We start from the raw sequence: 25,634 nt of genomic DNA, 5'->3' as shown, positions 1-25,634 counted from the left end.
CACTTAAAGGGAACCTGTCAGCTTCCCCAGAGCCCCAAACGCCACCATGCATTTATTGATCCCTTTATAGCATTCCTAACAAGTCTCTTTTAGTGGCTTATTAATTTTGACATACAGTACAGACCAAAAGTTTGGACACACCTTCTCATTTAAAGATTTTTCTGCATTTTCATGACTATGAAAATTGTACATTCACACTGAATGCGTCAAAACTATGAATTAACGCATGTGGAATTATATACTTAACAAAAAAGTGTGAAACAACTGAAGATATGTCTTATATTCTAGGTTCTTCAAAGTAGCCACCTTTCGCTTTGATGACTGCTTTGCACACTCTTGGCATTCTCTTGATGAGCTTCAAGAGGTAGTCACCGGAAATGGTCTTCCAACAATCTTGAAGGAGTTCCCAGAGATGCTTAGCACTTGTTGGCCCTTTTGTCTTCACTCTGCGGTCCAGCTCACCCCAAACCATCTCGATTGGGTTCAGGTCTGGTGACTGTGAAGACCAGGTCATCTGGCGTAGCACCCCATCACTCTCCTTCTTGGTCAAATAGCCCTTACACAGCCTGGAGGTGTGTTTGGGGTCATTGTCCTGTTGAAAAATAAATGATGGTCCAACTAAACGCAAACCGGATGGAATAGCATGCCGCTGCAAGATGCTGTGGTAGCCATGCTGGTTCAGTATGCCTTCAATTTTGAATAAATCCCCAACAGTGTCACCAGCAAAGCACCCCCACACCATCACACCTCCTCCTCCATGCTTCACGGTGGGAGCCAGGCATGTAGAGTCCATCCGTTCACCTTTTCTGCGTCGCACAAAGACACGGTGGTTGGAACCAAAGATCTCAAATTTGGACTCATCAGACCAAAGCACAGATTTCCACTGGTCTAATGTCCATTCCTTGTGTTCTTTAGCCCAAACAAGTCTCTTCTGCTTGTTGCCTGTCCTTAGCAGTGGTTTCCTAGCAGCTATTTTACCATGAAGGCCTGCTGCACAAAGTCTCCTCTTAACAGCTGTTGTAGAGATGTGTCTGCTGCTAGAACTCTGTGTGGCATTGACCTGGTCTCTAATCTGAGCTGCTGTTAACCTGCGATTTCTGAGGCTGGTGACTCGGATAAATTTATCCTCAGAAGCAGAGGTCACTCTTGGTCTTCCTTTCCTGCGGCAGTCCTCATGTGAGCCAGTTTCTTTGTAGCGCTTGATGGTTTTTGCAACTGCAATTGGGGAAACTTTCAAAGTTTTCCCAATTTTTCAGACTAACTGACCTTCATTTCTTAAAGTAATGATGGCCACTCGTTTTTCTTTACTTAGCTGCTTTTTATTGCCATAATACAAATTCTAACAGTCTATTCAGTAGGACTATCAGCTGTGTATCCAACAGACTTCTGCACAACACAACTGATGGTCCCAACCCCATTTATAAGGCAAGAAATCCCACTTATTAAACCTGACAGGGCACACCTGTGAAGTGAAAACCATTTCCGGTGACTACCTCTTGAAGCTCATCAAGAGAATGCCAACAGTGTGCAAAGCAGTCATCAAAGCAAAAGGTGGCTACTTTGAAGAACCTAGAATATAAGACATATTTTCAGTTGTTTCACACTTTTTTGTTAAGTATATAATTCCACATGTGTTAATTCATAGTTTTGATGCCTTCAGTGTGAATGTACAATTTTCATAGTCATGAAAATACAGAAAAATCTTTAAATGAGAAAGTGTGTCCAAACTTTTGGTCTGTACTTTAAGCCTAAAATCAATTTTATAACTATGTTGGCGATATGATAATTAGTGGATGACTAATTTTCTCCACACTAATCAGGTTATCACGTGTCTGTGGGCGTGAGTGACATGATTTGCAAGAGGGACGTTACGAATGGCTTTTTGCAAATCTCTGACTTCTTGCCAATGCATAGTGAAGCCGATTGCATGCTCCCTGGCTTCATCGGCTCATTGTGGGTGCAAATCATATCACTGGCACCCACGGAGGTGTGCTAACATGATTAGTGGGACAATTAGTCTGGGGAAAACAATGCCCGCACAACTAGTTTGCTAATTAGCAAATTGTCACCAAAGTTATGAAAGTGAGTTGAGGCATATGCAGCAATCAATAAGCCTCTCAATGGGGGTGATGGATTGGGGAAACTGATAGGTTCCATTGAAACATTTTTTTTTAACATTGCTTTTTATAAAATGAATTAGTTCCCAGCTCCTGGGCAGGAGAGGGAGCAAAAGACAATACAGACATTACAGCAGGAGATCGCAGAGGCAAGAATACAAGGTAATGGTGATGCCTAATGGAAAAGTAAAGGTAATCCATACATATAGAGCATAGATATTATAGAGTATAGATATTATAGAGTATAGATATTAGTAATTGGACATTGTCACGTAGGAAGGAATTAGCACCATTCATTTTCACCTGCATATATTTACTTTCAGAAAAAAAAAATGTTGAACCCACTATATTAATATTAATTGTTACAATTGTTTGCATCTTGCTATGTTCTCAGATTCTTGTTTACTTGTGATAGGTGTACTTTAAGTAACACTAATTGTTTGATACTGGGGTGATGTGAGATATCGAGATGAAGCACACACATTTTCTTTGTTTTGTCAAGGACAATTCCAGCAGTGTTTCTTACGCATCTATTGTCCCTGGCATTCTTCATTTGATAATTCAGTTGTTTTTAGTCTGCTCAGTACTATACTGTGCCCTGCTCCTTTGTTACTGGCCTGAAATATAACATCATAATTCAGTTATGCACAATGCCAGTAAACAATACTTTGTTTGTTTATCTGAAGGACATTCCCTCAGTCTACTCAATATAATATTTCAAGAAACAATTATAAAGTGTGGAAATCTTAAAATACTGCATAGAGTATTGTCAGACATTGAGGACTTCTTGAAGTGTTACAGTGCAGAATTGGCACTACAAATCTGTAGCAATTTAAACTACAATACAGATATGTCCGTCTTTACTTCCTATCTTGTCTCGACACATCCTGAGATCTGTGGGATGAGATGACAGGTTTTAAAAAAAAACATGATTTTGTAATATTCTGTAGGGCAATATTTATGTGATATACAGTATATTTAATTTGTATGTGGCCCCTAGTGGATCGGATGTGAATTGCAACCTGTCAAAGGTTTTGCTAGCATGTTATGATAATGTTGCCATGTGTCTTTTTATGTTCTCTTGCATGTGAGCCTGCAATAAAGAAATCAGGAGAAAATTTACACTGTGGTTAGTGCCACTTACTGACCTTTTGACTAGTGCTGGTAATTAATTCATGCTTGGGCGTGATTAATGTGTCTGCTATTACACTGTATGATACAGAGCAATGCCTGAATTTATTTCTGTCTTTTCTTTTGAAGTCATGTCATGATAGATAGAATCGTCAAATTTTATTCCATAACTATCAAACAACTAAAATCAAAAATCCACAAGCTGGTGGTAGAAAAAACACACTGGCATGTTTCTGGCGCTGTGTGCGCCTTTAGCCATAGAAAATCATTCTCTATGACTAGGGGCGCACACAGCGCCAGAGTCTCGTTTGAGTGTTCTTTCTATCATCAGCATGTGAATTTTAATTGTTTGATAATTATGGAATAAAATTTGAAGATTCTATCTATTTCTTGGATATGCCAATCAATTTTTACTTTTCTCGGACTAATTTCCTGACGGTCAGCAGTATTTGAAACGGTACCCATTGCATACAAAGGACAGATTTGGTCATTCACTTCACGGTGAGTGATTTATTCACTCCTTTTTTAAGCATGTCATGATAATATATTTTTTATTTATTTATTTATTTTACTCAAATATATAGCTCCATTATTCTACAGTCCTTTACAGACATTATCATCACTGTCCCCATTGGGGCTCATAATCTACATTTCCTATCAGTATTTCTTTGGAGTGTGGGAGGAAACCAGAGAACCCGGAGGAAACCCACGTAAACATGGGGAGAACATACAAACTCCTTGCAGATGTTGTCCTTGGTGGGATTTGAGCCCAGGATTCTAGCGCTGCAAGGCTGCAGTGCTAACCACTGAGCCACAATGCTGCCCTAATTTGTATAGCTAGAAGTTGGAGTCCATAGCAAAATTTTTGAATTTTTAAGATTGGACACATCTGTACTTACATACTGCCTCTAGCAATAAACAGAAATACCTCTTTGCAGCAGAAGGGGGAGATTCACTATGTCAAATGCATCAGAATTCTGGTGCAACTTGAGTCACAAAACTGTACGGCTGATTCATCAAGACTGGTTTAGCGCACACTAATGCTACACCAAGGGCTGCCACTCGGAATTTCAGGTCCCCATACTGTCAAAATTTCTGGGTCCCCCTTGAGACTCCACCCAGTCTCTACCCCTGCTCCGCCTCCATCCCTTGAACCTTCCACAGTCCCACCGCCCACTCTTGGAAAAACATTTCTGCATCATGTCCTCACCGATAACACATTAAGGTTAAGTGCACACATAGCGTTTTTGATGCATTTTCCTGGCGGTTTTCCCACGCGAAAACGCATCAAAAATGCTCTGCCAGCTATTGCAATGGTAATCCTGATGTGCTGTGCACATGATGAAATTTCAGCTCAGGATTACCATTGCGGTAAAAACCGCAGCATGTCCATTGTGCGGGTATTTCCGCCGTGAATTCACGCACATTGACTTTAATTGAACCGCAGCAAATCCGCAGGTACAGTGGTGGCCAAAAGTATTGGCACCCCTGCAATTCTGTCAGATAATACTCAGTTTCTTCCTGAAAATGATTGCAATCACAAATTCTTTGGTATTATCTTCATTTAATTTGTCTTCAATGAAAAAACACAAAAAGAATTGTCCTAAAGCCAAATTGGATTCAATTCCACACCAAACCTAAAAAAGGGGGTGGACAAACGTATTGGCACTGTTTGAAAAATCATGTGATGCTTCTCTAATTCGTGTAATTAACAGCACCTGTAACTTACCTGTGGCACCTAACAGGTGTTGGCAATAACTAAATCACACTTGCAGCCAGTTAACATGGATTAAAGTTGACTCAACCTCTGTCCTGTGTCCTTGTGTGTACCACATTGAGCATTCAGAAAAGAAAGAAGACCAAAGAACTGTCTGAGGACTTGAGAAACCAAATTGTGAGGAAGCATGAGCAATCTCAAGGCTACAAGTCCATCTCCAAAGACCTGAATGTTCCTGTGTCTTCTGTGCGCAGTGTCATCAAGAAGTTTAAAGCCCATGGCCCTGTGGCTAACCTCCCTAGATGTGGACGGAAAAGAAAAATTGACGAGATTTCAACGCAAGATTGTGCGGATGGTGGATAAAGAACCTCGACTAACATCCAAACAAGTTCAAGCTGCCCTGCAGTCCAAGGGTACAACAGTGTCAACCCGTACTATCCGTCGGCGTCTGAATGAAAAGGGACTGTATGGTAGGATACCCAGGAAGACCCCACTTCTTACCCTGAGACATAAAAAAGCCATAAAAAAGCCAGGCTGGAGTTTGCCAAAACTTACCTGAGAAAGCCTAAAACGTTTTGGAAGAATGTTCTCTGGTCAGATGAGACAAAAGTAGAGCTTTTTGGGAAAAAGCATCAACATAGAGTGTACAGGAAAAAAAAGAGGCATTCAAAGTAAAGAACACGGTCCCTAAAGTCAAACATGGCGGAGGTTCCCTGATGTTTTGGGGTTGCTTTGCTGCCTCTGGCACTGGACTGCTTGACTGTGTGCATGGCATTATGAAGTCTGAAGACTACCAACAAATTTTGCAGCATAATGTAGGGCCCAGTGTGAGAAAGCTGGGTCTCCCTCAGAGGTCATGGGTCTTCCAGCAGGACAATGACCCAAAACACACTTCCAAAAGCACTATAAAATGGTTTGAGAGAAAGCACTGGAGACTTCTAAGGTGGCCAGCACTGAGTCCAGACCTGAATCCCATAGAACACCTGTGGAGAGATCTCAAAATGGCAGTTTGGAGAAGGCACGCTTCAAATATCAGGGACCTGGAGCAGTTTGCCAAAGAAGAATGGTCTACAATTCCAGCAGAGCATTGTAAGAAACTTATTGATGGTTACCGGAAGGTGCCAATACTTTTGTCCGGCCCATTTTTGGAGTTTTGTGTGAAATGATCAATGATTTGATTTTTGCGTCATTCTCTTTTGTGTTTTTTCCTTGCAAGCAAATTAAATGAAGATAATAATACCAAAGAATTTGTGATTGCAATCATTTTCAGGAAGAAACTGAGTATTATCTGACAGAATTGCAGGGGTGCCAATACTTTTGGCCACCACTCTATAAGATTTATAGCTGCAGATTTGCTGCGTTTCAATTAATGCCAATAGGCGTGAAACGCGGTGCGGGTGGTACCCGGGTTGGGAGAGGAGGACTACTACTCCTCTCATCCGACCGCCGTTCCCACTGATAACAGCGAGAGCGGTGCGGCTAGGGGGAGTAGTAGTCTCCTCAGCCAAGCTGGTGTGCCCGTGGTGGTAAAAAAAAAGAAAAAATTAAAAAAAAAACACTATGCTCACCTGTCTGGCGCCCCCAGGTGTCCTCCTGGTCCTCGGTCCCCAGCGATGTTCTCCCTGCAGCCGGCGGTACACTGGAGGGAGCGCGCTCGCTCCCAGCAATGTACTGCGCTGCCAGGACCTGCAGTCACGTGAGCGATCAGCTGATCGCTCACGTGACCTCATCTTGGGAACATTCTGAAGAATGTTCCCATGGTGGTGAGCTCACTGGGGCTAATCAGCTGATCTTCAGCTGATGAACCCCAGTGACCTCACTCCTGCAGCAGCATGTACACTGACAGGAGTGATTTTACACTCCTGTCAGTATACATTGCTGTATTCTACAGCAGTGACATCAGTGATTGCTGATGTCATTGCTGTAAAAGTGACTCGGATCGTTGAGGGACAATCGTGGGTGATAATCGTGGACTGTGTCTTGACGGCGGACAGGTGAGGGATATGGTTGTTTGTTTTTTACTTTTTTTTTCAGAAGATCAATGGCTTCACGGACAGAGTACAATAAAAAAAAAATTTAAAACCATGTTTTTTTTATTTCATTAAAATACTTTATTTTGGCCGTGTCTTTTATTGAAAAGGTGGCGATAACTTTACTACGCAGTTAGTAATGGGGGCGTCTTATAGACGCCCTCCATTACTAACCTGGCCTCATGTCAGCTGCCAATACAAGGCTGACGTGAACCCCAACCCCATTACCCCACTCACCACCGCTACAGGGCAGTGGGAAGAGCGGAGGCTGAGCGCCAGATTTGGCGCATCTCATGGATGCATCATTTATGGGACTGATGAGGGGTGATATTAATAGCCGCGGCGGGGTCTAGCATTCATGGCCCCTTCCCTGGCTATTAATTTCAGCCCACAGCTGTCTGTTTAGCCTTTTCTGGTTAGATTTTATAGGAGAACCCTACACCAATTTTTTTCTGGGGTCCCCCTGTAATCTAGCCAGTAAAGGCTAAACAAACAGCTGTGGGCTGATATTAATAGTCAGGGAACATTTTTGGCTAATGACCCTTTCCCCGGCTACTAATATCAACCCCCAGTGGTCGGCTTTCCCTCTGCTGGTTATAAAAATGACCGGGAGCCCACGCTTTTTTTTTTTAATCTTAGGCACTGTGCCCACGATCCGGACGTAGCAACGCTTTGGAAGCATATTTTTTGCTGCGTCCAAAACATTGCATTCTATTGAACACAGGTAAATCCACATGTGCTCACTGAACCATGTGCATTTACCGCATTCAATGCATTCTAGTGGTCAAATTTCTGTTGCAGAGACTAGCAACTCCGCAAGAGAATTTGACATGTCAGTGTCCATGGGTGATTCCCAGCCTCAGATGAACGCATAGTGGACATGGGATTTCTAGAAATCCCATCCACTATGCTGTACCATCTGGACGCTGTGGGTTTGACGCTGTATAAACACGCAACATCAAACCTGCAGCAGCTCCTGATCGTGACGACGTACCCAAACTCACCCACAGCATGTCAATTTCTGTGCCGGATACGCTAGTCTCCTCTGCAGATTTTGACTGATTGAAGTGTCATTATATGCGGTGGATTCACAAGTACCGACAACAAAAGTACGGCATTAGAACACTGCGTTTTGAACGCAGCAAAAATACGCTGCATCCAAAGTGCTGCTGAGTGCTGATCAGGGGGACATAGGGGCTAACGAAACAGCTGTGAGCTATTAATAATGGTCAGGGACCATGTTTGCAAATGGCACCTTCCTAGGCTAAAAATAGCAGCTCACAGCTGCCGCATAAATTACATGAATGGAAATGCTAATGAGATTAAGCGAATTGGATTAGCTGACACCTAGCTCTTTTGTTTGGTGATGACAAGGTGTCAATCAGACCCTTTCATCACCAAACCTAATTAATGTAAAGTAAAGAGTTAAATAAACACACAGACACAGAGCAAACACTTTATTTGAAATACAACAGACTCATTCTTTGATCATTTAAATTAACCAATATACTCACCCCATTTCTGATGGTAATCCAAGGGTTTAAGCAATGTCCCACCAAATAACTTTATTTAGCTCCAAAAAGCATTCATTGATGTACAAAAACGCTTCAAAAAATGGGTCAAAAACATTTTTCCACAGCGTTTTTCTTGCCAAGGAGATGCAGAAACGCTCTGCTTCAAATCCTGAACGTGCACACATAGCCTAACAGTTCCCATCGAAAACCAGATCACATACAGTGCATTGTGAAAGTATTTGGCCCCCTTGAACCTTTCTACCTTTTGCCACATTTCTAGCTTCAAAAATAAAGATATAAAATTCAAATTTTTGGGGGAAGAATCAACAACAAGTGGGACACAATTGTGAAGTGGAACGCAATTTATTGGATATTTTAAACTTTTTTAACAAATTAAAAGCTGAAAAGTGGGGCATGCAATATTATTCGCCCCCCTTGAGTTAATACTTTGTAGTGCCACCTTTTGCTGCGATTACAGCTGCAAGTCGCTTGGGGTATGTCTCTATCAGTTTTGCACATCGAGAGGCTGAAATTCTTGCCCACTCTTCCTTGCAAAACAGCTCGAGCTCATTGAGGTTGGATGGAGGGCATTTGTGAACAGCAGTTTTCAGCTCTTTCCACAGATTCTCGATTGGATTCAGGTCTGGACTTTGACTTGGCCATTCAAACACCTGGATACGTTTATTTTTGAACCATTCCATTGTAGATTTTGCTTTATGTTTGGGATCATTGTCTTGTTGGAAGATAAATCTCCGTCCCAGTCTCAGGTCTTTTGCAGACTCCAACAGGTTTTCTTCCAGAATGGTCCTGTATATGGCTCCGTCCATCTTCGCATCAATTTTAACCATCTTCCCTGTCCCTGCTGAAGAAAAGCAGGCCCAAACCATGATGCTGCCACCACCATGTTTGACAGTGGGAATGGTGTTTTGAGGGTGATGAGTTGTGTTGCTTTTGTGCCAAACATATACTTTTGCATTGTGGTCAAAAAGTTCGATTTTGGTTTCATCTGACCAGAGCACCTTATTCCACATGTTTGGTGTGTCTCCCAGGTGGCTTGTGGCAAACTTCAAAGGAGACTTTTTATGGATATCTTTGAGAAATGTCTTTCTTCTTGCCACTCTTCCATAAAGGCCAGATTTGTGCAGTGTACGACTGATTGTTGTCCTATGGACAGACTCTCCCTCCTTAGCTGTAGATCGCTGCAGCTCATCCAGAGTGATCATGGGCCTTTTGGCTTCATCTCTGATCAGTCTTCTCCTTGTTCGAGATGAAAGTTTAGAGGGACGGCCGGGTCTTGGTAGATTTGCAGAGGTCTGATACGCCTTCCATTTCAATATGATCGCTTGCACAGTGCTCCTTGAGATGTTTAAAACTTGGGAAATCTTTTTGTATCCAAATCCGGCTTTAAACTTCGCCACAACAGTATCTCGGACCTGCCTGGTGTGTTCCTTGGTCTTCATGATGCTTTCTGCACTTGAAACAGAACCCTGAGACTATCACAGAGCAGGTGCATTTATAAGGAGACTTGATTACACACAGGTGGATTCTATTTATCATTACCAGTCATTTAGGACAACATTATATCATTCAGAGATCCTCACTGAACTTCTGGAGTGAGTTTGCTGCACTGAAAGTAAAGGGGCCGAATAATATTGCACACCCCACTTTTCAGTTTTTAATTTGTTAAAAAAGTTTAATATATCCAATAAATTTTGATCCACTTCACAATTGTGTCCCACTTGTTGATTCTTCCCCCAAAAATTAGAATTTTATATCTTTATGTTTGAAGCCAGAAATGTGGCAAAAGGTAGAAAAGTTCAAGGGGGCCAAATACTTTCACAATGCACTGTACATAGCCAGCAGCTTTTGTTTTGGCCAAAAGATTTCTTAAGCAGCCACCACAACAAGGTAGACTCTTCTGGCTGGGCCCTACTCTACTCTAACCTATTAAACATTTCTTAAAAATATCCAATACTCTTTTTTAGGTATATTTTATTTATTTTTCTTTAAGAGAATGTGTCACATACATTTTTTTGAACTAATTGTAGCCATATCCAGATTGTGCCTTTTTTATAATCTGTATTTCTGATTGCAGATTCCATCAATCATTCCCTCCCCTCCCCAACCAAAATGTATAAGCTCCTGGAGAATCCTGAGCGCTGCCGCCTGATGTTGTAATTCGGCACTTGGTTTTGCAGCATCGCTCAGGGTCATCCAGTAGCTTATAAATTTTGGTTGTGGGTTGGAAGGGGGAAGGGGAGGGAATGATTGTATCATACAATCACGTACTGACATGATGGACAAATTAATACATGGACTTAAGTTAGCTACTCACATAGCCAGTGGCACCTCCGCGCCCGCTGCCCTGACAAGAAGAATCTAATGGTCGCCTCAGCATGCCCACTGCCACCGCAGCCTGCTCACTGCCTCAGCCTGCCCACCGCCGCCACCTGCCCACCGCCACAGCCTACGATCACCAAATTAATAAATCTAAACAGGGTATATTATTGCATATATAGTCACCTATTATACACTACTAAAAATATCTTTATAGGTATTCATTAAAAACCTATAAATTTAGCATATAAATACACCTCAAAACATGATAACTCAAAGTGATAATATAAAAAAAATTATCAAGTAGTCAAGAGTAAATGGGTGAGGGGCGGCAACCCATTTAGCAACTACTCGTCCCCACCTGTCTGCGGAGGTTGGCACCCTCTTGAAACAAAATTGGCGCCCCCACTCACCAGAGTCCCCTCAGCAGCCTCCCCCTCACCAGCATCTACCTCACCAGCCTCCCCTCAGTAGAATCCCCTCAGCAGCCTCCCCTCAGCAGCCTCCCCTCGGCAGAATCCCCTCAGCAGCCTCCCCTCAGTAGCCTCCCTCTCATCAGCCTCCCCTCAGCAACATCTCCTCAGTAGCCTCCCTCTGATCAGCCTCCCCTCAGCAACATCCCCTCAGTAGTTTCCCTCTCGTCAGCCTCCCCTCAGCAGCATCCCCTCAGTAGCCTCCCTCTCATCAACCTCCTCTCAACAGCATCCCCTCAGTAGTTTCCCTCTCATCAGCCTCCCCTCAGCAGCATCCCATCAGTAGCCTCCCTCTCATCAACCTCTTCTCAGCAGCATCCCTCAGTAGCCTCCCTCTCATCAGCCTCCCCTCAGCAGTCTCCTTCTCATCAGCATGACCTCAGTAGCATCCCCTCCGTAGCCTCCCTCTCATCAGCCTCCCCTCAGTAGCCTCCCTCTCAGCAGCCTCCCCTCAATAACCTCCCTCTTAGCAGCATCCCCTTCACTATCACACACAGACAGACCACCTCCTCACTAACACACACACAATGCCTTGCCTAACACACACACAAACTTGCATGACCGTCTGCCCCTGTCCCCGCAACAGATTGAAGATGAGAGCGTACAGCCACACAGCCTGTCACAGGACCATGATGCACCCGGCCGTGGATTAAAGGTACAGCACTCATTTCCGTCCACCTGGTGCATCATGTGCCGAACTGTTGTCCCTAAGAGGCCCGGTAAGCAGAAGCAAAGAGAGGGGGGGTCTGGGCTGGTGGAACCCCCCTTTTTGGCTTCTGGTCACCGGGCCCCATACAGTAGTAAGGGCAGTAATGCCCTGATGGCGGCCCTGGCTACACCAGTCTTATTGGAGAAGAAGATGCCGGATTCATTAAGAGGCGCATGCCACATAATGAATTTTGCACCTGTTGTGAATGCGACTCTGTGTGTTGTGCCAGAAATGCTACTGCATAATGATACTACAGCAGACATCGCTGTTCACAGAGCCCTATACAGCTCTTGGGAGACGGGCCCAGGGGGCATATGGCCCTCTATCCCCTGGCCTAGTAAGCCCCTGCACTTAGGTCCATCATTAAAGGCATTGTTTTTATTGTTTTTATTTTATACTATTTTAATTCAGTGGCACTGTCATGCGTATTTGACATTTTCAAAATGAAAGCTGAAGGGGCAAGATTGAATGTCATGGAACGGTTCCATACGGCTACTATTTTTTGGGATATCACAGTGGAAGTCTAAGGATGTATCCAGAAATCAAAGTCCCATAATAAAACTGAAAATGACCATAAACCCCTAATTCCATATGCCTGAACCAAATGTAGCATGTATTTTTATTAAAATTAAGACCCACCATAATTCTGTCTTTATAGAGAAAGAGGTTTCAACATCTACTTCCGTCTAATCCCACTTTTCTTCACATAGCTAGAGCTGGAAAATAAATATAGTTACAGGCAGCGACCACTAGGGGCAGACAGCTCCATATGGATTTCAGCTAGACAAAAAACATAACCACAGTGCTGCTTTTCCAATTATAAATCTATTTTATCATTAACAATTCATATAATAGCTTTACAGTTATTTGTGATGTCTCGACCAATAACGTACCTTTTTAGACTAGCTAGAATATGAGACAAAATAAATAACATCTTTAGAAATGTAAAGAAACGACAGCTATATAGAAACAATTAAAACAGTAAAGCAAACTCTGCATCTTTATCACCATGGTCCACAAAATAGTGTTATTATGTGTAAAGTGAGGGCGATACATTGTGTGCAGATGCAGAAAGCTAACCAAGAATAATGGTCGAACACATATCCATACAAAAATAAAGGAATAAATCTATCGCGCTAGGAAGAAGGAGAGGAGGATGGGATGGAGGAAGGGAAAGAGGGTGGGCATAAATGTAATATTAAGCCAAAACTATATGCCAAGGATATCAATGAAGGGTCCAATAAGGAAAAAAGAAAAATCAATGGTAAAATGACTTAATAGTCCTTAAAAGTGTAAAAGTAGTCCAAAGTCCATGATGCCAAACTAATCCTTATTTGGCAGATAAAATGGAGTGTCCTGATCTAATCAATCTGCAGCTATCCCCCCCCACACTGTTGTTCCCCTTCTTGGGATCTTCATCTATAGGGCGCTTGTGGTACAGATATCTTGTTTAACATATTCATAGATATTCACGCTGAGTTCAGATACTTTACATATAAAGTTATGAATAATAGTACAGGAGTTACAGTAATACAAACACAAAACATAGAAGTTAAATCATTCGATGTCACTGTTGCATAATTGTCACTATGTGGCGTACATGCAAATCATGGGGCCCCATAGCAAAAGTTCGATTGCCCCCCCTCCCACCCCCCAAAAAATATATATATATTTGTCTGGGTCACAGAAGAGCATGTCTCACAACTTTGCAGCCTTTACAAAGTAATTTTACTCCTGCTGAAATCCTAGATTCCTCTTTCATTGCCCCCATAAAGTATGATGCCAACAAAAGTGCCCCCCAAACACAGTATGATACCCTCGTGGTGAATTCCTCCACAATAGCCTCCACATGCACATTATGATGACCCTACTGTGCCCCACCTCAATTCCCAAGGCAAATTATGGTGACCCCAACAGAGTATAATCCCCCAACTGTGACCCCCACACAGCCCTCCATGCAGTATAATGGGCCTAAATACAGTATAACGGCCCCACACCTCTCCACACTGTATAATGGCCCGAACTAGCCTTCCATGCAGTATAATGGCCCCCACACAGCCCTCCACACAGTATGATGGACCCCACACAGACCTTCACACTGTATAATTTCTTGCATACAGTATAATGGCCCCCACATAGCTCTCCAGATATTATAATGGACCCACATAGCTTTTCATATAGTATAATGGGCCTTTTATAGTCCTCCATATAGTATAATGTGCCCCCATAATCCTCCATATAGTATAATGCACTCCTCATAGTCCTCCATATATTATAATGCACTCCCCATAGTCCTCCATATAGTATAATGAACTCCCCATAGATCTCCATACAGTATAATGCACTCTCCTTGGTCCTCTATATAATATAATGCTCTCCACAGGGTCTTCCATATAATATAATGCTCTCCCCATGGTCCTCAATATAATATAAAGCTCTCCTCCTGGTCCTCCATATAATATAATGCACTCCCCATTCCCTCCGTATAATATAATGTCCCCTATGGTCCTCCATATAATATAATGCTCTCCCCATGGTCCTTCATAGAATACAATGCACTCCCCATGGTCCTCAATAGAATATAATGCACTCCCCATTGTCCTCCATAGAATACAATGCACTACCCATGGTCCTCCATAAAATACAGTGAGCTCCCCATTGTCCTCCATAGAATATAATTCACTCCCCATGGTCATCGATAGAATATAATGCACTCCCCATGTGCCTGCAGACTTGTGAATCCTTGCGCACTGCACACTGTGAGGATTCTCTGGTGCCTGCGTCCGGAGTGATGGGCAAGTGACTGCAAGTATGTGATTTGCATACATGCGGTCATGAGTTGACTAGATGGGTGCGGCCTCGCTCAATACAAGTGAAGTGCATTGAGCAAGGCCAGAACAGTCTAGTTGGAATGTAGCAGGAAGTATGCAAATTACATACTTGCGGTCACATGACCATCCACTCCCAGCGACAGCATCAGAAAATCCTCACAGTGCGCATGTACCTGATGTGAGGATTCACAAGTCTGCAGTCACTTGTAGCTTATGACCGGACAACCCTATTAAACTTTTTACCTCCGAGCCTGTTTTCTAACTTCCCGAATAGGCCACATTTTACAATTCTGACCAGTGTCACTTTAGGTGATAGTAACTTCAATGGATCCTAGTGATTCTGATACTGTTTATTCGTGACACAGTCTACTTTGTCTTAGTGGTAAATTTTGTTCCATATTTTTTATTTGTGAAAATATCAGAATTTTGGCAGAAATATAGAAAATTTCACAATTTTCAAACTTTGAATTTTTATGCCCTTAAACCAGATAGTTATATCACACAAAATAGTTAATAAATTACATTTGCCACACGGCTAAGCTAAATCAGCATCATTTTATACATATTTTTTTTGTTAGGAAGTTAGAAGCATTAAAAGTTAATCTGCAATTTCTCATTTTTCCAACAAAATATACAAAACCAATTTTTTAAGGGACCACAGCACACACATTTGACTTTGAGGTCCTATATGACTGACAATACCTGAAAGTGACACCATTTTAAAAACTGCACCACTCAAAATGTGCAAATTAAAGCAAAGTGGAAGAAAAAAAATGAAACTTTTACTTATTCCCACAAAAATGTTGCTTTAGTCCCAAGTGAGTACACTAATACCCCATAAGTGGTGGAAAACTACTGTTAGGGCACACGGCAGGCTCAGAAGGAAAGGAGCGGCAAATGAATTCCGGAGTGCAATTTTGGCTGGAACAGATTGAGGATGGCATGTCACAGTTGAAGAGCCCCTAACAAACAAAGTAGCACCCTGCAACGCTAAGTATGCAAACATGAAATATCTGAAATTTGAATAGCATTACAGCTCTAGAAAATAGAAATAAATGAGAAATCTTAGCGCATAAATTGGCCAATTCATATGTACCTGGTAGCCACGATAAAGTGCTTCTCGTTATACCAGGACCCTGCCAATGTGAACTCCTCTCTAAGAGACAAAAGTCTGCTTGTGTGTGGGAAGGCAAGTTCCTGCTGCAATTAAAACCGCCTGTGGCCTAGAGGCGGAGTGCTCAGTCAAAGCCTATACATAAACAGAAAAAAATGACCAGCACTTCCAAAACAAGAAATAGGTGTGTACAGGTGCTTACTAGGCACAGCTACCTCCATATATAACTAACAAACAAATTAGCATTCTGCAACGCTAAGTTATATATATGGAGGTAGCTGCTCCCAGTAAGCACCTGTACACACCTATTTCTTGTTTTGGAAGTGCTGGTCAGTTTTTTCTGTTTCAGTTGAAGAGCCCCTGACATGCCAAAACAGCAGAACCCCCCACAAGTGACCCCATTTTGGAAACTACACCTCCTGAGGAATTCTTCAAATGGGTGTAGTGAGCATCGCACCATCAACCTAACACTCAACTACTCCTTTACTGAAATTAACTTTTTGGACAGCATCATCAAGCTACAGAACAATGAAATAGAGACATCCCTGTACTGGAAGCCAATTGACCATCCAACATACCTTAAATGGGACAGTTTCCATGCAAAACACATAAAAAACTCCATTGTCTACAGCCAAGCCATCAGATACAATCGGATATGTTCCAACTCTATGGATAGAGACGAACAACTTGGTGGCCTCAGAAAGACCATTTTGAATTAGGGCTACCATCCAAGAACAATTGAGAACCAGATTACAAGAGCCACCAGAATATCAAGGAATCAACTACATTACAAAACTAAACAAGAAAGCAACCTACAATCCAAATCTGGAGGTTCTAAGGAGAGCTACATGGAAACTACAACCCTTACTACAAAAAGATGCCCGACTACAATCCATATTTCCACACCCCCCACTTCTGTGTTTCAGACAGCCCCCAAATTTAAGAAGCATCGTTGTCAGAAGCTCCCTGTCATCTCCACCAGCTACAGGTATCTTTCCATTCTACCAGAAAAAATGTAAAACCTGTCCACTTATAATGACCACAGACAAGATTAAGTTCCCCAATTCACATCAGGACTACAAGATCCCAGGTACTTTCAGCTGTATCACATCTAATTTGGTATACTTAATTATATGCACCAAATGTCCATCTGGGGGTCTGTATATAGGGGAGACAGGGCAAAAACTTAGGTCAAGGATGAATTCTCATTGCCACACAATAAAAGAAAAAAGAAAAGATCTACCTGTGGCCAAGCATTTTTGTTTCAATGATCACAGCATCACAGACATGAAATTATTGGTATTAAGAGGTAATTTCAAATCTCAGAGAGACAGAAAAGTTTGGGAATATAAGCTCATGCTGACCTTTGATACCTTCAGAGCAGGAATGAATGTGTCGCATGAATTTATGTCATTCTACATCAACTAAGGAATGTGCTCCTCAAACCTGTGGGGTCATCACAACCCTGGGCCAAACCTCATTCACCGGATAATAAAACTTTCACAATCCTTATCTATGAACTAATCCAATATTTACAGCCAGAACTGCTTATCTTTCTCCCACAGTAATAGCTCTGCTTTACGTCACCTGTCTCATCTATTGTATTATTTCTGTGTCCTATTGTGTATAAATATGTGACTCTTCCGATTTTGTGTTATACTATGCCTGATGAAGAGGCCTGAGTAGTCTCGAAAGCTTGCAACTTGTTACCATCTTTTCAGTTAGCCATTAAAAGGTATCAACCACTGAGGACTCTCAAATCTAACTTTTACCGGAAATGTATCCAAAATTATTCAGTAATTGTGAAACCCCTTACTGACATGACAAGAAAGGGGTCTGATTTTTCTAAATGGTCGAATGCCGCCCAGCAAGCCTTTTCCTCCTTAAAGAGCTGTTTTGCTACAGCACCTATACTTGGTCAACCCGATGTTTCTCAATCTTTTATCATAGAAGTTGATGTGTCGGAGGTGAGGGTTGGGGCTGTGTTGTCTCAGGGTCTGTCTCCTGGTAAATGGCGTCCATGCGCTTTCTTTTCCAAAAATTATCTTTGGCTGAGAGAAATTATGACGTGGGTAATAGGGAACTTTTGGCGATTAAATTGTTGTTTGAAGAATGGTGACATTGGTAGGAGGGGGCAGTCCATCCTATTACTGTTATCACGGACCATAAGAACCTGTCATATCTCCAGTCTGCTAAGCGTCTCAACCCTACGCAGGCTAGATGGTCCCTGTTTTTTACTAGGTTCAATTTTGTTGTCACTTTCCGTCCAGGGGTTAAAAACATCAAGGCTGATGCTTTGTCCCGGAGCTTCCCTGGTGGTAGTGAGCATGAGAACCATGTTGCAATTTTGCAGAAGGGGGTAGTCATTTCGGCTTTGTCCCTGACCTGGAGGGAGAGGTGTTGTAGGCTCAGGGGGATGCCCCTGCCTCCTGCCCTTCTGGAAGTTTATTTGTACCATCTAATCCTCACCATAAAGTAATTGCGAAACATCACAACTCTGTGCTTGCTTATCATCCAGGTGGTAAGTCAACTGCGGACCTCCTTTCTTGTGGTTTTTGGTGGCCGGGGTTGCATCAGGATGTGGTTGAACATGTGTCTGCTTGCAGTATTTGCGCGCCTTTTAAAGTATTGCATACCCATACGTCTGGTCGTCTTCTGCCGCTGCCTACTCCTAGCAGGCCATGGACACACTTGTCCATGGATTTTATTACTGACCTACCGGTATCTGCAGGCAAGACTGTGGTCCTGGTTGTTGTAGATAGGTTCAGTAAGATGGTTCATTTTATCGCATTACCGGCACTTCCGAATGCCAAAACTCTTGCTCAGGTATTCATTAATGAGACAATGAATCTTCACGGGGTTCCTTCTGATGTGGTGTCAGATCAAGGAACCCAATTTGTTTGTGGAAATCTTTCTGCACTCGACTGGGGGTGCAGTTGTCTTTTTCTTCTGCCTTCCATCCTCAGTTGAAAGGTCAGACCGAGCGCATTAATCAGAATTTGGAGGTGTTTTGTCTCCGAAAACCAGGAGGATTGGGCATCTTACTTATCGTTGGCCGAGTTTGCTATTAATAACCATCACCAAGAGTTTACTGGCTGGTCACCTTTCTTTGGTGCATATGGTTTTCATCCACAGTTTGGTACCTTTCGTGGGAGAGGGGCTTCGGGAGTTCCTGAGGAGGAACGTTTTGCTTTGTCGCTCTCTTCTATATGGTGGGGGGTTCAGAGTAATTTGAAGATCATGGGAGACAGATACAAATGTATGGCTGACAGGAAACGCTTGCCAGGTCCGGATCTATGTGTGAATGAGTTTGTGTGGTTGTCTACCAGGAATATCAAGTTGAAGGTTCCTTCCTGGAAGTTGGGACCTAGATTTATTGGTCCCTATAAAATAACCGCCGTCATTAACCCAGCCCCATTTCGTCTTGAGTTACCTTAGGCTCTTAAGATCCACAATGAGTTTCACAGGTCTCTGCTCAAGAAATATGTGGTACCTCTTGAGTCCTCCCCCCCTGCCGCTGGCCACAATCATGTTTGATGGCAATTTGGAGTTTGAAATGTAGATGATTGTGGATTCTAGTCTTCAGCGTCGTTCCCTTCAGTACTTGGTGCACTGGAGGGGTTATGGTCCAGAGGAAAGAATGTGGGATTCAGCATCGGAGGCAAATGCCCCTAGAATGGTTCGTTCTTTCCATGCCTCTCATCCATAGAAACCTGGTCCTGAGTGTCCGGAGGCCTCTCATAGAAGGGAGGGTACTGTCACAGGTGTATCAGGTTTGACAGACAGTCATTCTGGATCCGGCTGTAGAAGGTCTCGGCGCTTGGCTTTGCAGACACCTTCTTGATCTTTTCATCTCTGGAGTGTAATGGTATCCTTCTTTCGATAGGACTCAGCAGTGATCTCTACCTTCTGCTGCTAATTGACACACCCTTGCTTGATATATAAAATCTCTCAGTGTCTCCAGAGAGTCGCTGGTCATAGAACTATTTTCCCCTGCTCAGGCCTGGAGTACTAGCAGTCGGCTAGTTTCTTCTTGGAGTTTCTTGGTGGATTCTTCTTGGAGTTTCTTGGTGGATTATTGTCGTCTTCTCTCTGGTGTCTTCTCAAGCTAAGTGTATTCCCTTGTCTGTTTTCCTTGTATGTCTTTAGGTGCAGTGGGGGCTGAAAAGTGTTTTCCCCTTCCCCCTCCCTCCCTAGGGCCTAGCTCTAGGGACAGTTAGGGATTAGATATCCTGCCCGGCGATAGGTGCGGAACCTATTTAGGGAAGGTAGGGGAGTCGGGTTGTTGTAAGATCTGCCTAGGGGTCTCCACTCTCCTTTTCCCTAGTTGTTGGGCTTCCCCCCTTTTCACATCGCCATACACTTGGTCCTTCCCTCATCTAGCGTGACACTGTGTCATCACACTCCTGTTGCACCTCTGCCGCAATCCAGCTCCATCCATTTTGGCAGAGTTGGGTGAAACTGGTGTGAAAATGCCAAAAGACAAAACATTTTTACTCAACTCCGAATTGTACATAAATCTTGCAACTTTTCAAAGTGATTAACTCCAGAATTCTGGCTAATTGCTTTGATGAATCGGGACCAAACAGTTGAATTTTTTACTTGGTGCTGGATTTTACTTCAGTTCTTGGATGAACATGTTTTGTATAGCATGAGATAGCCTCTCAATATCAGTATTTTGGTGAGCCCAAGGTACTTCAGTACATCTGTATTCCGATCAGTACAAAAGTCAACACAAACCTGCTTCTGCTCACTTCTCCCCGCCGCCCCTGAATGTTGCTGACGGCTGGATTTCTGATACCGAGTAAAGCACCGTTGCGTTAGAACAAAACCCTGACTACATAGTTACATAGCGTGGTTAACAAAACATGTACATCAAGTTTAACCCAGTGATAGAGAGAATGTGAATGAAGGGAAGGGGTTTAGGGGCAATCAGAATGAATTAGCTGATGTGCCCTAAAATGACACATTTCTGCTCCTGATCCCATGTGTCAATCAACTGCTTGAAGCATGAAGCAGAATGATGCGGTTATTAAGGAGTTAAAATAGAAACCCTAATAAGAATTACTGGAAATACCTGGTGTCAGGCAACAAGAACAGCCCATCAATATACATTGTCACATTAGCAGCTGTGTGGTAACATTACAGTTAAAGTGTAAAAAGCACAAGTGGTCCGCTGGTGTTTATTTTAATTAATAGGAGTGCAGCGGCATCCCTATCTGTGAGCTGGCGGATCCCTGCACCCCGGCACGGGGGAGCGTTGCTATGGAAGCGATAACCTATAGTGAGATTGTAACAGAGGTTCATGAACAAACAGGAAATCAATGCAATGTCTGGGCTATTACTGGGATATGTGTCTTTCATATTAGAGAATACTGGTTTTATCATACAGGGAACTTAACACCTTCATTGCACTGAGAACACATTAGACTTTCAATATAAATTTTAATAACATGTTAATCACATGTGCTCTGGATTAATTAGCTTTTTTCTGTGCAGTCACATCATTAATGCAATTAGTTTCTATTATGGAAATTGAAGATGATGATCTATAGCAAATATTTTGCTTCTGTTTTCCCAAAAAGTTAATTTCATAAAACTCTAAATAGATATATACTGTACCACGGGTGTACAGAAATCATTGATTCTTGTAAGGCTAGTGACTCCACTCTCCATCTGCTTACTCACCACTTTTCTTTTCTTTACAGGTTGTTGTAAGCACTGTGCTGAAGCTGGGTGGGATTAGGAGGTAACAGCGCGCTCCAGCAATCCTGACCAGCTTCAAAACTGTACATACTCAATAGAAAAGAGCTTGTAGGCGCTGCACATGTTCTGCTGTCTAGCAGAGGTGGCCTGTCTCCAAGGTAACAAGCTGTTAAAGAAGCACTCCCATCAAAGATTTTATCCTCTTAATATATTGCAGTCATCATATTATATAGCACTGTGTACTTACAATTGCTCATTTGCCCTTCTACCCAGTAAATTCTTCTCTTTTCTATGTAGAAACAGGAAGTCTCTTTTCCCTACCTAAAGCATTCCCCTTTTCAACTCCTGACCCAGCTGATTCGCTCCTCCCCCTGTCAGGAACTTTTGCAGTGATTCATGAGCCATACAGGGAAAATTGACTTCCTGTTACTACATAGAGCTTAGAAGAATTCATCTAATCACGTGATGTCATAGACTAATGGAAAACAGAAGAATTAACTGGGTAGAAAGGCAAAATAAGCAATTGTAAGTACACATTGCTATATAATATGATGACTGCAATATAATAAGAGGACAAACATTTTGATGGGAGGAGTGCTTCTTTTACTAAAGAAAATAATATTGTTAATATCATAAAGTGGTTGTCCACTACTATTTAAATATGTCAAAGTGTTTTTATGATGAAAAGCAGCTTCTTTGTAATTACCTCCCTCTGCCTTTTCTGCCTGTGAGCGGCCATTCCCTGACCGCTCACAGGCATCACGTGACCCCCGGCTGCAGCCGGCGCTGACATCCGCTGACGTCACGACAAGTCCAGGCTGCAGCCGGGGGTCTCTCTTTTCCATGTTCCATGGTGGCTGCTGGGTTGTGGGCGGGGTTATCCCCATGCATCATACCCGGCATCCATCGTGCACTCTCCCTCTCCCCATTCATTGGGAAAGCGCGTGGTGCATGGTGGATGCTGGGGGTAACGCGGTGGGCTAACCCTGCCCCCAACCCAGCAGCCACCGCGGGGACCCCAGCACTGAGTCACGCTTCAATAGATGGGACATCAGCGGGGGGGTCACGTGCTGCCTGTGACTAGCCAGTGATAGCGCCGCTCACAGGCAGAAAAGGCAGAGGGAGGTAATTACAAAGAAGTTGCTTTTCATCATAAAAACGCTTTGACATATTTTAATAGTAGTGTACAACCCCTTTAAGAATGGTAGAAATTTTTAATAATCAGTAAATAAAAAAATTGCTTGTATTTACATGCACTATCCAACTCACTCCCTGGGCAGGTACAGACAACCGTTTTCTCTCCATCTGAGTAAATCGGTCTGATTATGCTAATCAGACTCTGATCAGAGTGGATCCGATTTTCTCGCAGGTGGAGAGGAAAAAAATGCTTCTCCACCTTCCCCATACATTCAGTCCATGAAAATCAGACCTCACTTGGATGTCATCCAAGTAAGGTACAATTTTTTTCACGGACCCATAGCCTTCAATGGGCAACTGCTATTCGATTCTCTGAGGCAAGTAGTTCATGCCGCAATTTTTTTAGACCAACTCAGTCCAAGGAAAAAAATTTAACATGAGCACAACCCCATAGAATAGCATGGATATGAGAGCTATCCATCAAAACCATGGATAGCACTCCTCCAATTTAAAAAGTCATGTGCACAAGCCCTAATAGTCATTTTGCCTGTCCACAAAGAAGGCAGCTGATGGATGTTATAATGGTACAATGATGTATCTTTCTGCAGTTATTTCTGTAGGCGAGTGCTATTATATGTCCTCATAGGCGGATTATAATGAGGGCAATCTGGGCTACTGCACGGGGTCCGAGGCTCCAGGGGGGGCCATGGCCAGATTGCCCTCATTATAATGTTGTGTGCACCGCCGTCGCGGTGCATATATCCCGGCAGGGGCGGACTGTGCTGGGGAGCCCCGGGTCACTCCCCCTGCAGCTGTACAGGGCCCCTGCTTCTTCTTCAGCCGGGCCTGCACTGCACCTTTAAACTTGCTTATGTACTGGCCTGGCCATGTCACAGCTAGCAGACACTGCCCTGTGCGCGGCCATGTCTGATGAAGTGACGTCACACAGTGGGCCTTGCGCTGCTGCACCGAGAGGAGCTGGAAGGGAGTCGAGCAGGGGGAAGTGAGTGACGTGTACGTGTGTGACACAGTGTGTCTGTGTGTGCATATATGATTGTGTTTATCTATGTATGTCTGTGATATGCATGTTTATATGTATTTTTGTGTATGTCTTCAAATGTGTTTATGCCTGAATGTGTATTTGTACATGCCTGTATATATTTGTGTGTGTAAATTTTTGCAATCTGTATATGTGCAAGTCTGCATGTGTATACATGACTGCGTGTGCGTATGTGCGTGACTGCATGTGTATGACTGTGTATGTGCGTGACTACGTGTGTGACTGCATTTGTGTGTGTGTATATGGGCAGCACGGTGGCTCAGTGGTTAGCACTGCAGCCTTGCAGCGCTGGGGTCCTGGGTTCAAATCACACCAAGGACAACATCTGCAAGGAGTTTGTATGTTCTCCTCGTGTGTGAGTGGGTTTCCTCCGGGTTCTCTGGTTTCCTCCCACACTCCAAAGACATACTGACAGGGAATTTAGATTGTGAGCCCCAATGGGCACAGTGCCGATAATGTCTGTAAAGTGCTGTGGAATTAATAGCACTATATAAGTGAGTAAAATAAATAAATATATGCATGTGTGTGTAGAAGACTGCGTGTGTGTACTGTATCTAGGGAGGCTATGTGGGGGCTCATACTGTATCTAAGGAGCTACGTGCAGCCTTATATTGAATATCAGAGGCAACATGCGGCTTCATAATGTATATAGGCAGCTATATGGGGACTCATATTGTACATAGGGGAATTATGTGGGGTGATCATTCTGTATGTAGAGGGCTATATGGGGCCTCATATTGTATGTAGGGGGCTATTTGGGGGCTCATACTGTATATAGGGGGATGTCAGCATATTTAATTGTGCTCAATATTAAGTCATACAATTAATGTAAAAATATAATTAATATGTTAATATTAATATTTGAGCAGAATTAATTTCAGCCTATTGGGTCGGCCTCCACAACAGTCACAGTCTCGCATGTGGCGCCTTGGGAAAATTAATCTCCCACCCGGGCTCTATTATGTATAGCGCTATGTTATGTATAGTGCTGTACACAAGGGAAAAATTTGCGCGCCGGGCTGTGCGCGCCACTATCCCTTTCTTTTTCCATCTACAGATGTGCACCAGAGCACCTGTATGTTACTCATATGACCTATCACATGATTTATCAAAGGGGATCATGTGACATGTCACGTGATACATTAGGTACTGGGGGGCCCATACCTTCTCAATTGTCCAGGGCCTTGGCTACTCTTAATCCACCCCTGTATGTCCTCATATTTAGCAATACTTGCACCTCTGAGCTCTGACATAAATAATTTAGCTCTGTTGTACTGAATGGCATTTTTTGAGATTAACATTCCATGTAAATCTTATTAGATACAGTATTTTTCCTGAATTCATAGCAAGTAACAGAATGAGCGGCCTAATCCCTCATGGAACTTATCTAACAGCTTGGTCTTCATCTAAGCTTCATTGTGATCAAATCAGTATCTCAGTTTTAATTTAATCCACGTGATATTGAAATCTTCACAAATCTAAGATTTAAGAAAGTTTCACAAATTTAAGCTTTCTCCGCAAATCTGAGTTTCGTGAAACTTCTCTGGTTTCCTGAATATGTAATTTGATAAAGAACAAAAGTGGGAGGCAGAAACCATAATTGCCAAAAAATGGAGAGGTCTTAAAGGGGTTATGCACTACTAGGACAACCCTTTCTTGATCTAAATCTTTGGCCATCATAAATTAATAAAGCCTATATTCACCTCCCATGCCGGCGCCGTTCCAGCATTGTTGGCATTCGCTCTCCCAGGGCTCATG

At 43.0% G+C, this 25,634-nt stretch overlaps 1 long non-coding RNA gene across 1 annotated transcript in view; it reads left to right on the top strand.

Moving 5' to 3' along the window:
• The first annotated feature begins 1,890 nt into the window (after positions 1–1,890).
• The window catches only part of LOC141259245 (uncharacterized), a 183,413-nt gene continuing 159,669 nt past the window's right edge, over positions 1,891–25,634 (top strand). Inside the window, exon 1 of the long non-coding RNA XR_012318382.1 lies at positions 1,891–2,279. This is a non-coding gene — a long non-coding RNA (uncharacterized lncRNA). The remainder of the gene's footprint in view (positions 2,280–25,634) is intronic.

This window comes from Phyllobates terribilis, unplaced genomic scaffold (assembly GCF_046119375.1).
Source record: "Phyllobates terribilis strain yellow unplaced genomic scaffold, ASM4611937v1 Scaffold_3__8_contigs__length_932513732, whole genome shotgun sequence".
Lineage (NCBI taxonomy): Eukaryota > Metazoa > Chordata > Amphibia > Anura > Dendrobatidae > Phyllobates > Phyllobates terribilis.
Note: the sequence above shows the minus strand (reverse complement) of the source record. Positions and strands in the feature narration are given on the sequence as shown.